Below are 13,105 nucleotides of genomic sequence, written 5' to 3' on the forward strand. Positions count from 1 at the left end.
TTTTTAAGATTTTATTTATTTGACAGAGACAGAGATCACAAGTAGGCAGAGAGGCAGGCAGAGAGAGGAAGGGAAGCAGGCTTCCCGCTGAGCAGAGAGCCTGATATGGGGCTCGATCCCAGGACCCTGAGATCATGACCTGAGCCGAAGGCAGAGGCTTTAACCCACTGAGCCACCCAGGCGCCCCTAGATGGCAACTCTTATTAAATTAAATAATATGAAAAAGGAATGTGGTTTGTTGCCAAGCGAGTTTCTGGTCTTATCAAGTCACATAACAGCAAAGTTTTAATGATTTTGTCTTCATTTATTTGTTTGTCTAATTACTTTTCCTTTGACCACATGTTACAGAGCACCCTCTATGCCAGATGCCATGGCGGCATAGTAGGAACTGTTCCCCTGCCTTGATGCCCTCATGTATCCTAGGGGACCACCAAAGAGCCCAGAGGCCATGACGCTGCAGTGTGACACATCTTACAATGATGATCATCGCAGGGTGCTTTAGAAGCATAGTTGTCTTTTGGGGTGGTGGTCATGGAAGGCTTCCCAGCAGAGGTGATGTCTAAGCTAAGACCTGAAGAACAAGGAGTTTATATGAGAAATAATAAGAGCTACCATGCTTCTGTCTGCCAGGTACCATGCTGTGTTTCACATGTGTTTTCCCATCTAGGACTCACAATGAAACTATGAGGTAGGTACTGTCCTGCCCACTATACAGATGAGAAAACTGAGGCTCATAGATGTGAAGTTAACTTGCCAAAAAAAAAAAAAAATCTAGCTAGTAAGTAGAGGAGCTGAGACTGAGACACAGCATGTGTTCGAGTCCATCTGCCATGTGGGGCCAGCCTGCGTTATGCTTATAAAGTGAGGGCAACTCAGGTTAGCAGGAAAAGTTTTTCCTATATATGGCTATATAGAAGGCCAAAGGAATAAATGGTTTTCTGATGTGTGGGAAATAGGAGAGGAGGTGAAGTGTGTGATTCCAGTGGTTTTCGAGAATAATGTGTCCAGAAATGAGGCTGGGTGCGGAGAGAGTGGGGGCAGAAGCCTCAGAAAGGAGAGCGCAGCAGCAATCCAGTACGAATGGAGGGAGATGGCACTCATGTTCCTCCCACTGCAAAGGGCGGGTTGGGGGGAGCCACATGGCCTTCCACTCTGTGCGTATGAGCTCCCCAGGTACCACTGGACAGATATCAGGGTGCACTGCGCTTTCATGTAAGTCTAGCAGATGAAAGGGGCTGGTTAAGAGGAAGAAAGCAAAGGATTGGGAAGATCAAGCAGACACACTTGGTGTTTGGGGCCATAGCGCAGACTATATATAGACAAATTAGCAGGCATCCAGCTAATACTCTCCAGTTTTGGATAGTCCAGTTTCCATACAGATTATCTATGCTTCCAATCATGAGTTGAGCAAGGGATACTGATGGGTCTGGGACTTAATTGCTCATGTATGACTTTTTTGCAGTGATCCGTGTATTCCAAAATGAGCAAGAGTCATTTGGACCCAGTGGTCCTCATAACAACCCTTTTTTAGGCAAAGACATGGGAGGTAGAGACAGAATAAATGTCTGGGATTCATGATTTCAAGTACCACCTTGGACCAGAGACCTCTGGCCAGGCCTGTGGATACAGCTGGCCCATGTTTCTGTGTGACCGGCTGTTTTCCAGAAAAGCCTTTTGAACGCTTCGGGCTTCACAGGGCCATAGTTAAAATTCTGGCATTTGTTTACCTCACAGTTATTTCTCGAATGACAGTTAGGTATAAGGCACTGTGCTAAGTGCTGTGGACACAGCTGGGAGCAAATAGACTCTGCCCCGTGGCGGTAAATATGTATGTGCAAAGGACACTCTGAAGGAAATGAACGGTGGACAGGATGGAAGAACATGGCGGCCATACTTCGGTAGGTTGGGGGAGGCCTGTCTGAGGAGGTGGCGTTTAGGATGGGACCTGAAAGTGAAGCAGGATAAGAGCAAGCAAGAAGTCCCCATGATGAGAGAGCACTGGGTATGTCTGAGAGGCTAAGACAGGCTGGTGTGGGTAGAGCAGAGGACTGTGGGAGATGCCCAGCAAGGCTCGCAAGGCCCTGGCCTGTGTGCTGCAGTTGGAATGGCTTGAGGAGTGGGCGCCTCTAGCACTGACAGGTGGAAAAGTCACTGAGCTGAAGCAGCCACAACACCCACACCAACAGGCAGGTACACTTGCTACAAAGTGTACCAAGAGCAGGGCAGAGGAGGTCCCCGCCAGCCATGGAACATCACTGACTGGACCGGAGGTTTCTGAACCTTCTCAGCTGACAGAGCCCTGAGGGCCTCAGTGATGCTTTTTCAAGGCACCCTGAGGCTGAAAGAGATACCTAATGGTTTCATTTATGAAGTAGTTGGGTCCAGACAATTTCCTAAGTCTGTATGTTCTAACAACTTTTTAGTAGTCATTTGAAACAAGTGATAACACACTTGGTATTTCCGTTGCTTCTCAAGTTGACCGATTACTAATGGCTGTGGGGGGGATCAGATTGGATGCTGCTGCCTTCATTTCCTGTTCCACACTGATTTCCTTATGCCGCTGTATAGTGACTGGGAGACACGGCTTGGCCAAGATAGGCTGGCATTGAAAGGAATGTGGCGAGGAGTGTCTGACATTGACACGGAGACCAGCCCTGAGTTGGACAGTGTTCAACAGGTGGTGAGCATCCTGGGTTTCCTTTGCAGAATTTCAAATATCTCACAGCATTTCTGTGAATTTACCTGGTAACCTGGGGGTGATTGGTGGACAGCGTGGGGATCGTGGAACTAGACATATTAGTTTCTGATTACGGAACCGAGATCATCCTTTGGTGCTAAATCCAAAGCCACATTTGAGTCCATAGTAGCATTCTGTGTGAGGACTCCAGGAAACAACGGTGCCAGTCTTTCTGAAAACTCTTATCTTGTTTGCTTTTAAATCCATAGGGATGCCCCAGAGTGCTAACCTAGTCTGACTACTTTGGATAGAGAAGAGAGGAGGGAAAGCAGGCAAGAGCGTGAAAACATGTGCCATGGAATATAAGAGGACGTCGGTGTGTGATATACAGTAGTGATTCGGAGCCCTTATGAAGAAATAAATGCTCCGATTCTGAAGGGTTGGTTGTTGTCAGAACCTGTAGTTAAGCTGGCTAAAACTTGGGGCGTTGCCCTTTGTAATCAGGAACATCCATTCGGAAGGTCACTGTAGAACATGAGGAGAAGTCAACATCCGGCTCCACCAGCATATTTCTTGGGTTGCTCTCATTGATTTCCTTAGCTGGATGCCGTTCTTGGTGAGTGAAAGGAAGTGTGAGGGTTAGTGAGTGAGTAGATGAGCAAACCTGTCTTAGGAATGCTCCAGAACCTGGCTGCAGTATCAATACTAGGCTATCTCAAAGAACAGTAGTCAGGAGAACCGGTTGACTTTAAGGCAGCTTAACTTTCTCTTTGTGCATGACATCATGTGTATAAATTTTCCAGGCTGGTTGAAACACGGATGAAGCCAGTTCCCGTGGCAACAGGGAGACATCCTTACATCATCCTTGTGATGGCCCGATCCAGGAAATCAGTGGGAGAACCCACTGTACCACACAGAGGTGGGATGTGTCCTCACTGGTTAACCCTGTAGGCATGAGAATGAAGAAGTGCTCTTTGGTTGGCTTTAGGCCATCCCACTCTACCTGGCAGTTGCCCAGAGAGACACTTCCTGGGGGGGAACCCTAGCCTTCCTGGGGGGGAACCCTAGCCTTGGAAATGTTTCAAATTCGTGTCATCCTGTTGAATGGTCCGAGTCCTATTTGCATGGCGTAGCCATCAGAGTTTCCTTCTGGGTCCGCTGACTTTGGTCATGGCATGCCACCAGGAGAGTGGGTCCAGTGGTAAATTTATGCAGAAAAAGCATGACTTCCTTGGGGGCTGGGGTGGGAAACAGTGATATATCCTTTTTTTTTTTTTAAATTTTTATTTATTTATTTGACAGACAGAGATCACAAGTAGGCAGAGAGGCAGAGAGAGAGGAGGAAGCAGGCTCCCCGCTAAGCCGAGAGCCTGATGCGGGTCTCAATCCCAGGACGCCAAGATCATGACTTGAGCCGAAGGTAGAGGCTTTAATCCACTGAGCCACCCAGGTGCCCCAGTGATATATCCTTTTAAGCTTGGATGACCTGACCTGGAGCCACCTTTTCTCTCTACATATTTCATTTAAATAAACTCTACCTTTGGAGGTGGAATATAGGGCATAGTTAAATGTAATGGTCTCCAAGAGCTCAGATGCTTAAACTCAGATTTATTGTTTATATGGCACTGGGGAAGGTACTCAATTTTTCTGTTTTTATTTTATTTTATCTTATCATTTTTTAATTTTTAAATTTTTTTATTAACATATAATGTATTATTGGCCCCAGGGGTACAGGTCTGTGAATCACCAGGTTTACACACTTCACAGCACTCACCATAGCACATACCTCCCCCAATGTCCATATGTTTTAATTTTTTTATTAAAATTTTTTTTAAGATTTTATTTATTCATTTGACAGAGAGAGAGAGAACACAAGCAGGGGGAGAGGGAGAAGGGGAAGCAGGCTCTCCACTGAGCAAAGAGCCTGATGCAGGGCTAGATCCCTGGGATCATGACCTGAGCTGAAGGCAGAGGCTTAACCTACTAAGCCACCCAGTCACCCTAATTTTTTTTAAAGATTTTATTTATTCATTTGACATAGAGAGAGTGAGAGAGAGAGGGGTACTCAGTTCTTCTATGCTGTACCTTCCTCATGTTAAAATGTGGGCTCCTTTTCTAGTACTCATCACAGAGGACTATTGTGAAGATGGAAGTACGTACTGCATATGAGGACTCATATGTGTTCATAACAGAACCTGGCTTCTATCAGACACTTGGTACCTACTAAGAAGTTATTTTTATTATTTTAAGACTGCTTTCCTCCAGGGATAGAGGCATAGATTATGAAGTCTTTCGAGTCAAGATGCCTCATTCTCTTCTATGTCTTTGAGTCTTTAGAATAAAATTGGGCACAAAATTGATGTTATTGATAAACAGATTATAGAAATTTCCCCCAGTGAGCCCTCTTACATTGTTAGTGGGAATGCAAGTTGGTGCAGCCACTTTGGAAAACAGTGAGGAGATTCCTCAAAAAATTAACAATAGAGCTACCCTATGACCCTACAATTATACTACTGGGTATTTACCTCAAATATACAGATGTAATGAACAGAAGGGCCATCTGTACCCTAGTGTTCATAGCAGCAATGGCCACAAATGCCAAACTGTGGAAAGAGCCAAGATGCCCTTCAATGGACAATGGATAAAGAAGATATGGTCCATATATTCAATGGAATATTACTCCTCCATCAGAAAGGATGAATACCCAACTTTTGTATCAACATGGACGGGACTGGAGTTTCGAGATTGTGTTGAGTGAAATAAGTCAAGCAGAGAGAGTCAGTTACCATATGGTTTCACTTACTTGTGGAGAATAGGAATAGCACAGAGAACATGGGGAGATAGAGAGGAGAAGTGAGTTGGGGGAAATCGGAGAGGGAGATGAAGCATGAGATACTGTGGCCTCTGAGAAACAAACTGAGGGTTTTGGGGGGAGGAGTATGAGGGGATGGGTGAGCCTGGTGGTGGGCATTAAGGAGGGCACGTATTGCATGGAGCACTGGGTGTGGTGCATAAGCGATGAATCTTGGAACACTGAAAAAAATAAAAATAAAAAAGAAATATGCCCCAGTGGATACTCAGGCACTGCTGAAGGCTACAAGAACTCACAGGGTCCTTGGTCATGAAACCAATGCAATGAGATAGTCCACAATTACAGTTCCAGAGGCTCTTATCTCCTTTTCTCCTATATCTACTCAAAATTATTGAATTTGAATGGAATATCTTTATTAAGATTCTCTCATTGTTCTATGGGAAATTTTTGGATCTAAGGCTCGAAGTCAAGGCCCCCTATTCTGACAAAATCTGAGGCTTGTAGGAGCCAGGTAGGAAAAGTAAATAAGTAAAAGGTGCCACGTGTGTGACTCAGGATGTCACTGGAGACATCAAAATACCACGGTGCTCACACCCTATCTAAATGCATTCAAATTCAATTTTTAAACATTAAGACCTTTACTTTTTAGAGCGGTTTAAGTTTCCCAGCAAAATTGAAGGTAAGGCACAGAGAATCCTCATGTGCCATCTGCCCCGCCCCCACACGCACAGCCTCCCCATTATCACCAGAGTGGTACACTGGTGACGGTGGATGAACGTACACTGACGTGTCATTGTCACCCAAAGTCCACAGCTTGCATGACGGTTCACTCTGGGTGTTGTTTACTGTATGGGTTTGGACCAATGTATGGTGACATGTGTCCACCATTATGATATTGTGTAGATTATTTTCCCTGTCTTAGAAATCCTCTGTCTGCCTTTCCATCCCTCTTCTCGCCAGTTCCTGGCAACCTCTGATCTTTTTATTGTCTTCATCATTTTGCCTTGTCCAGCAGGTCATAGCGTTAAAATCGTACACTATATAGTCTTTTCACATTGGCTGCTTTCACTAGGTAATATGCATTTAAGTTTCTGTCATGTCTTTTCATGATTTAATACCCATTTTTTTTCAGTGCTGAACCATATGTCCTTGTCTGAATGTCCTGCAGGTCATTCATTCATTCATTCATTCATGTAAGACATCTTTGTTGCTTCCAGGTTTTGGCAGTTCTCCTTGAAGCTGCCGTCAACATCCATGTGCAGGTTCTTGTGCGCACATAGTTTTCACCTCCTTTGGGTGCGGCTGTTGGATGGTATGGTCAAAGTACGCGTAGTCTTGTAAAAAACCGTCAAGCCCCTTCCAAAGTGGCTATGCCTCCAATTCATTTCTAAAAAACAGTATTTTTTTGTCACTACAAACAAACAAACAAAAAATTTTTTTAATCACTACAACAAACACATCTGTGGGTTGAATTAGACTGTACTGATGGATTGCAGCTTTGGAAAGGTTGCATAAAACTTGCCAGGGTCAAATAAAGCTCAGAATTCTGCACCAAGACTCCTAGCGAATATGACTTCTTTTGATATCTCCTTGGTCTCTGTGAAAAATGGGATGAATGAACAATGATCTCCTCTTCAAAGGGCTCAGGACGAAAGTGCTTTCGGTGTAGTGCTGGTACCAAACCCATCCAGGAAGACAGAGATCCTCTCCCAGGAAGCACGGAAACAAGTGCCTTCATTCATTCATTCACTCGTCCATGACACTTTCACTGAATGTGTAGTGCATCGTTTGTTTGGTTGAGAGAGGATCCGTTTTCCTAAGGAGTTTACAGTTTAGCAGGGGCAGTAAACCAAGTGCTCGGCTGGCTGTTAAACAGGACAGGACGAGAGATGCGCTCCGAGACCGCAGAAAGTGCGAGGGGAACTTAAGTGACAGAGAGAGTGTGCCCAATGAAGAGGATGAGGGCAGATGACGTGAAGCAGGAGACTATCATGGTAGACGGGAAGGAAGGGGCTACCTTGTGATAAGGAGAAGAGGGAAGGGGAGGGGGCAATGAAGTAAGAATATGCAGGGCCCACATGTCGAAGAGATGCCAAATAGTTCTTCCCTTGAGTTTAGGGTCCACTGAAGAAAAAGTGTAAGCTTTGCGCAGTGGCAGTATCGTAGCCAATGAGGTTTATCCGAGGCGCGATTATTGCTAATTGAAGAAAAAGTAGACAAGGAAGCTGGGAAGATGGCGGCAGACAAATGCACAAACAATTGCTCCTGGGTTGAACCCTATGAACAAAGACCAGTTAAGGTCAGAGAGACATGAGAGCTCTTCACTGAACATGGGCTCTTTTCTCCAAACTCTCTATGCTTTGGTTTCTTCTTCTATAAAATGAGGATAATACCAGCACATTATTAATGACTTCTTGTAATGTTCTTACAAGAAATACTACTACTTATTGAGCAAAAGCCATGGGTCTGATTCTCTGCCATATGCTTTATAGACATTCACTGATTTTATCCTTATAACCACTTTACGAAGAAGTACTTTATAATCCCCAGTGACATCTGAGGAAAGTGAAGCACAGAGAGGAAAAGTAACTCAACATATGTCACAGAGATAGGAAATGGCAGGGCAGGGATCATGAGAGCCTATGTAATGTACGATTTGGTCGAGATCGTACAAAGGAGCTCTTGGTGCCTGTCCATAGCACTCACTCAGTACCTAATACTTACTGTTATTCATTCTATTGCCGTTGTTACTTAACCGGAAGGATCACCTTAGGTCTCGTGGAGGGGGTGATATTTGCAATCAGCCTTGAGAAGGGCATTCTAGGCCATGGGCACAGCAGGAGCTGTGTAACCTTGCCACAGAGAGTGGGGACAGGAGCCTCTGAGACTGGGTGCAAGGCTCCGAGGGAAGCAGGAGAGAAGGGCTCTGCTGACGAGGCAGAGCAATGGCCTGGCTGTCTAGCGGTAGACGGTGTGTCAGCATTCGAGGTTTTAAATATAGGAAGAGAAGAGATCAGAGCCTTTGCTTAACTTTCTGTTTTGTGAGCTAAACTGCCTGTGCTTGAGGTCCTGCTGCCCTCCAGGGCAGCGCTCCAACCCTGAGTCCTGGCTGGGAAGTGCCCACTTCTGGTGGTGATGCCCCGGGGCCAGAAGAGGAAACAACAGCAATAGGAATCTCCACTCAGGAGTCCAGCTTTCACTTGAGACTCCTCCCTCGGTGGGGACAGGCCATCTCCGGGTACTTGTGTGTGTGGAGGGGAAAGAGAAACTCAAGAGGAGAAGCGCCCCCGTGTCATGTGGCTTTCTGCACCATCTCTCCCGTTTCTCCCTCCCCTGGTGACACTTCCTTTTAAGATCCAAAAAAGCAAAAGCTGACTTAAACCATCTCCAGGACCAAACATTCCTGGGTGAAAATGAGGGGCTTCTCAAGAGGAAATGAAAGAAGACAGAGATGTGGTGACATTAAGAGTTTTCTGCTGCGATCCCCTGGACAGATTCATGTTGAAATAGAAAGATGGGTCCAAAAGCGTGACGCAAACGCAGGTGTTCGGAGCTCCTGCTGGACACACACAGAGGGGAGGAATTCTCCAGAATCATCTTGAGGTGGAGTCTTTGGCTGGGAAGCAGGCTGTTGAAGTGGAAAGGGCATAGAAACAGAAACCAGACCACCCGGGGTCTTTTGGTTTAGTGTTTTCTGAAGGGCAAGTGTCCTGCGAGGTGATTTTAGATTGCAAAGGAACAACTTATTAAAAAGTCACAAATTGGGATGCCTGGGTGGCTCAGTCGGTTAGGCGTCTGGCTTCTGCTCAGGTCATGATCTTAGGGTCCTGGGATTGAGTCTCACGACGGGCTCCCTGCTCTGTGAGGAGACTGCTTCTCCCTCTGCCTGCCATTCCTCCTGCTTGTGCTATCTTTCTCTCTTTGACAAAGAAAAAAATAGCTACAAATCCCAAATGAGAACTTCCCCCATTTCAGAGTCATTTTTCAGTTCCTCAGATGCCATCAGGGAGGAAGCGTCAGTTTGGGGCTAGCGTGTCTTCAAGACCTTCCCATCACTTGTGGATCTCCTTCGAACAGGGCGCAGTCCTCAGGGACAGAGGCTGTAGCAGGCAATCCCACTAGTCCAGCCTTGGTTCACTCTCCTATTTCCTCAGGAGAACTTTAAAAAATTATTAGGGCTGGACTTCTCTCTCCCCTGAGGAATTCTAGTTTAATAGATCTGTGCAATGGGACTTTTAGAAGCTCTCCAGGCAACAGTTTCTAATTAAAATCATTTTATATTGTATTTATGAATCTAGTCATGGCAAGTTATACTGCTTTTCTATTTAGGTAACGAAGTAAAATTTCCTTTCAATATCAATGACTTACGTTAAAATATCAAGTGCCCGTTAAGAAAAAATAAAAACAAACCACTACAGAATTGTGCCAGTGGTATTTAGCTGTGGCAAAAACAAAATATACATTGAGTGAACTTTGCAAAGCTCTGTCTTGGATCTTTGCTCAGCTCTACCATATCTGACCTCCTGTGGGTCCAGTCTTCCTCTCCATGACAAAATGGAAACAATGATCCCAGGTCACCTTTTTTCTCAGTGCGTTTACTGCAGGAATCCAATTACTGATCTTCAAGTTTGACTTACTAGACAAATGTGAGGCAGGAGATGACCCATGCTACAGGGAGGGGCTGATGGCAGATTTCTAGTGAGCTGGATCTGGGGCATCTTAGACCAGGCTATTTGGAACTTCTCTTTCTCCCTGTCAAGATGACCCACTGGTCTCCATGAAAGGTCTCATAACCTCCAGTGAGTGATTTTATTCCAGCGGTGGTAAACTAAAGACCAGCTTAAAGTCCCACTAAGGTCTCCAATGGTTGCACATTTGTTTTTTGTTTGTTTGTTTTTTAAAAGATTTTACTTATTTATTTGACAGAGAGAGAGCAGGGGGAGCAGCAGACAGAGAGGGGGAAGCAGCTCCCCCACTGAGTGGCAAACTTAATGCAGGGCTCCATCTCGGGACCCTGGGATCACGACCTGAGCTGAAGGCAGAGGCTTAACCGACTGAGCCACCCAGGGTTGCATGTTGGAATGGAAGCTGGACATCCTGTATTCCCACCCTCTCAGTCAGCATCTTCCAAAATATTGTCATCTCCAGCTGTAATCAGTGCCTTAATTAATTAATGAGATACTTTATATTCTTTTTCTGTTCTCAGTCTGAAATCTGAATTTTTCCTCTTTATAAAAAATAGCTTTAGCAATCTATAATTCATATACCATATAATTCTCCCATTTAAAATGTACAGTTCAGTGTTTTTTAGTACATTCGCGTATGTGCAACTGTTTCCGCAGTTTTAGAAACTTTCATCATCTTGGGAATGAAGCCCCAAACCCTTGCCTTATCACTCTGCAACCACCCCAGCCACCCTACCTATCCTAGGCAATTATTCATCCACTTCCTGTCTTTATAGATTTCCATATTCTGGACATTTCCTATAAATGGAATCATGCAATATATAGTCTCTTATGATGGGTTTGTTTTACTGAGCGTGATTTCAAGCTTCATCTATGTTGAAGCACGTATCGGTGCTTCATTCCTTCTCATGGACAAGTCACATTACATTGTATGGATGTGTCACATTTCATTTACCCATTCGTCCATTGGTGGACTTTTGGATTGTTTCCAGCTTTTGACTGCTATGAATAATCCTACTATGATATTCGTATTCAGGTTCCTGTGTGGACACACGTTTTCATTTTTCTTGGATAGTTACCTAGGATTGGAATTGCTGGGTCATATTGTAAATCTATGCTTAATCATTCAGGGAACTGCCAGACTGTTTTCCAAAGTGGCTCCACATTTTACATTCCCATCAATAGTGTATGAGAGCTCCGATTTCTCTATATTCTTACCAACATTTATTGTCACCTGGCTTTTTGATTGTAGCCATCTGAGTGGGTAGGAGGTGATATCTCATTATGGTTTTGATTTACATTTCCCTGATAACTAATGGGATAGAGAGTCTTTGCATGTATTTATTGGCCATTTAATATCTTTCTTGGAGAAATGTCTACTTAGATCCTTTGCCCATTTTTAATTAGGTTATTTGTCTTTCTATTATTGAACTGTAAGAGCTCTTTATATATTCTAGATATAAGTCCCTTATCAGATATATGATTTGCCGATATTTTTCTCGTTCTGTGGGTTGTCATTTCACTTTTTTGATGGTGTCCTTTGAAGTAAGCAAGTTTTAAATTTTGAGATCTCATTTATGTATTTTATTTCTTTTGTTGCTCATGAAGCAAAAGCAGTCCTAAGAGGAAAGTTTATAGCAATAAATGCCTACATTAAGTTAAAAAAAAAAAAAGAATCTCAAATACAGAACCTTACTTTATACCTCAAGAAACTAAAAGAGGAAGAACAAAGAAAGTCTAAAGTTAGCAGAAAGAAGGAAGTAAAAAAGATCTCAGTGGAAATAAATGAAATACAGAGTAAAGAGAATAGAAAAAGGTCAGTGAACTTTTTTTTTCTTTTGAGAAGATAAAATAGACAAACCATTAGCTAGATTTACCAAGAAAAACAATGAGAGATCTCAAATAAATAAAATTAGAAATGAAAGAGGAGACATTACAACTGATAACACATGAAAAATGTGAAGAATGAACAATTATCTACTCTTCAAAGTCTCAATTTGTTTTTTCTTCATTTCCAGACAATGATATGATATTTCTCTTTATTCTTTCAATGTGGTAAATTGTAGGTATCGATTTCTTTTTTTTAAATATATATTTTTAAAATATTTTTATTTATTTATTTGACAGGGATCACAGGTAGACAGAGAGGCAGGCAGAGAGAGAGGAGGAAGCAGGCTCCCTGCTGAGCAGAGAGCCCGATGTGGGACTCGATCCCAGGACCCTGGGATCATGACCTGAGCTGAAGGCAGAGGTTTTAACCCACTGAGCCAGGTGCCCCTAGGTATGGATTTCTAAGTATTAACTCAGACTTACATTTCTATAATAAACTACTTAGTTGTAATACATTGTCATTTACTGCTGGCTTTAATGCATCAATGTTCATGAGTGAAATTAGTCTGTAATTTTCCTTCCTCAGAATACCCTTGTCAATTTTTGACATCAAGACTACGGTGGCCTCAAAACCAGTTAGCGAGGGCTCCATTTCATTTATTGTAGAATCTGACATTATTTCTTCTTTAAATAGTTGGTAAAACTCACCAGTAATGCTATCTGGGCCGGTGGTTTTCTTTTGGGAAAGATTTTTAATTATGTATTCAATTTATTTAATATTAATAGTATTGTTTCAATTTCCTATTTCTTCTTGTGTTATTTCTGTTAAGTTATATTATTCTAGGAATTCGTCTATTTCCTCTAAAATTTAAAATTTTGAAGTACAAAATTATACCTTATGATCTTTTTAATAATAATGCCCCTTTCCATTTCTGGTATTGGTTGTTCCTTCTTTTTGATCTTGATTTACCTCAGTAGAGATTAATTTTCTATTTAATTATTTTCCGTTCTTATTTTCTTTCTTCTACTTTCTTTAGGTTTACTTTGTGATTTCATGCCTGGCTTCTTGAGATAGAAGCATAGATCATTGTTTTTTCATTC

The 13,105-nt window shown here is 43.1% G+C and overlaps 1 pseudogene; it reads left to right on the forward strand.

Moving 5' to 3' along the window:
• Positions 1 to 7,629: 7,629 nt before the first annotated feature.
• Positions 7,630 to 7,701, forward strand: LOC132028907 (U4 spliceosomal RNA; annotated as a pseudogene).
• Positions 7,702 to 13,105: the final 5,404 nt, after the last annotated feature.

The sequence above is a fragment of the Mustela nigripes genome, chromosome 12 (assembly GCF_022355385.1).
Source record: "Mustela nigripes isolate SB6536 chromosome 12, MUSNIG.SB6536, whole genome shotgun sequence".
Classification (NCBI taxonomy): Eukaryota; Metazoa; Chordata; class Mammalia; order Carnivora; family Mustelidae; genus Mustela; species Mustela nigripes.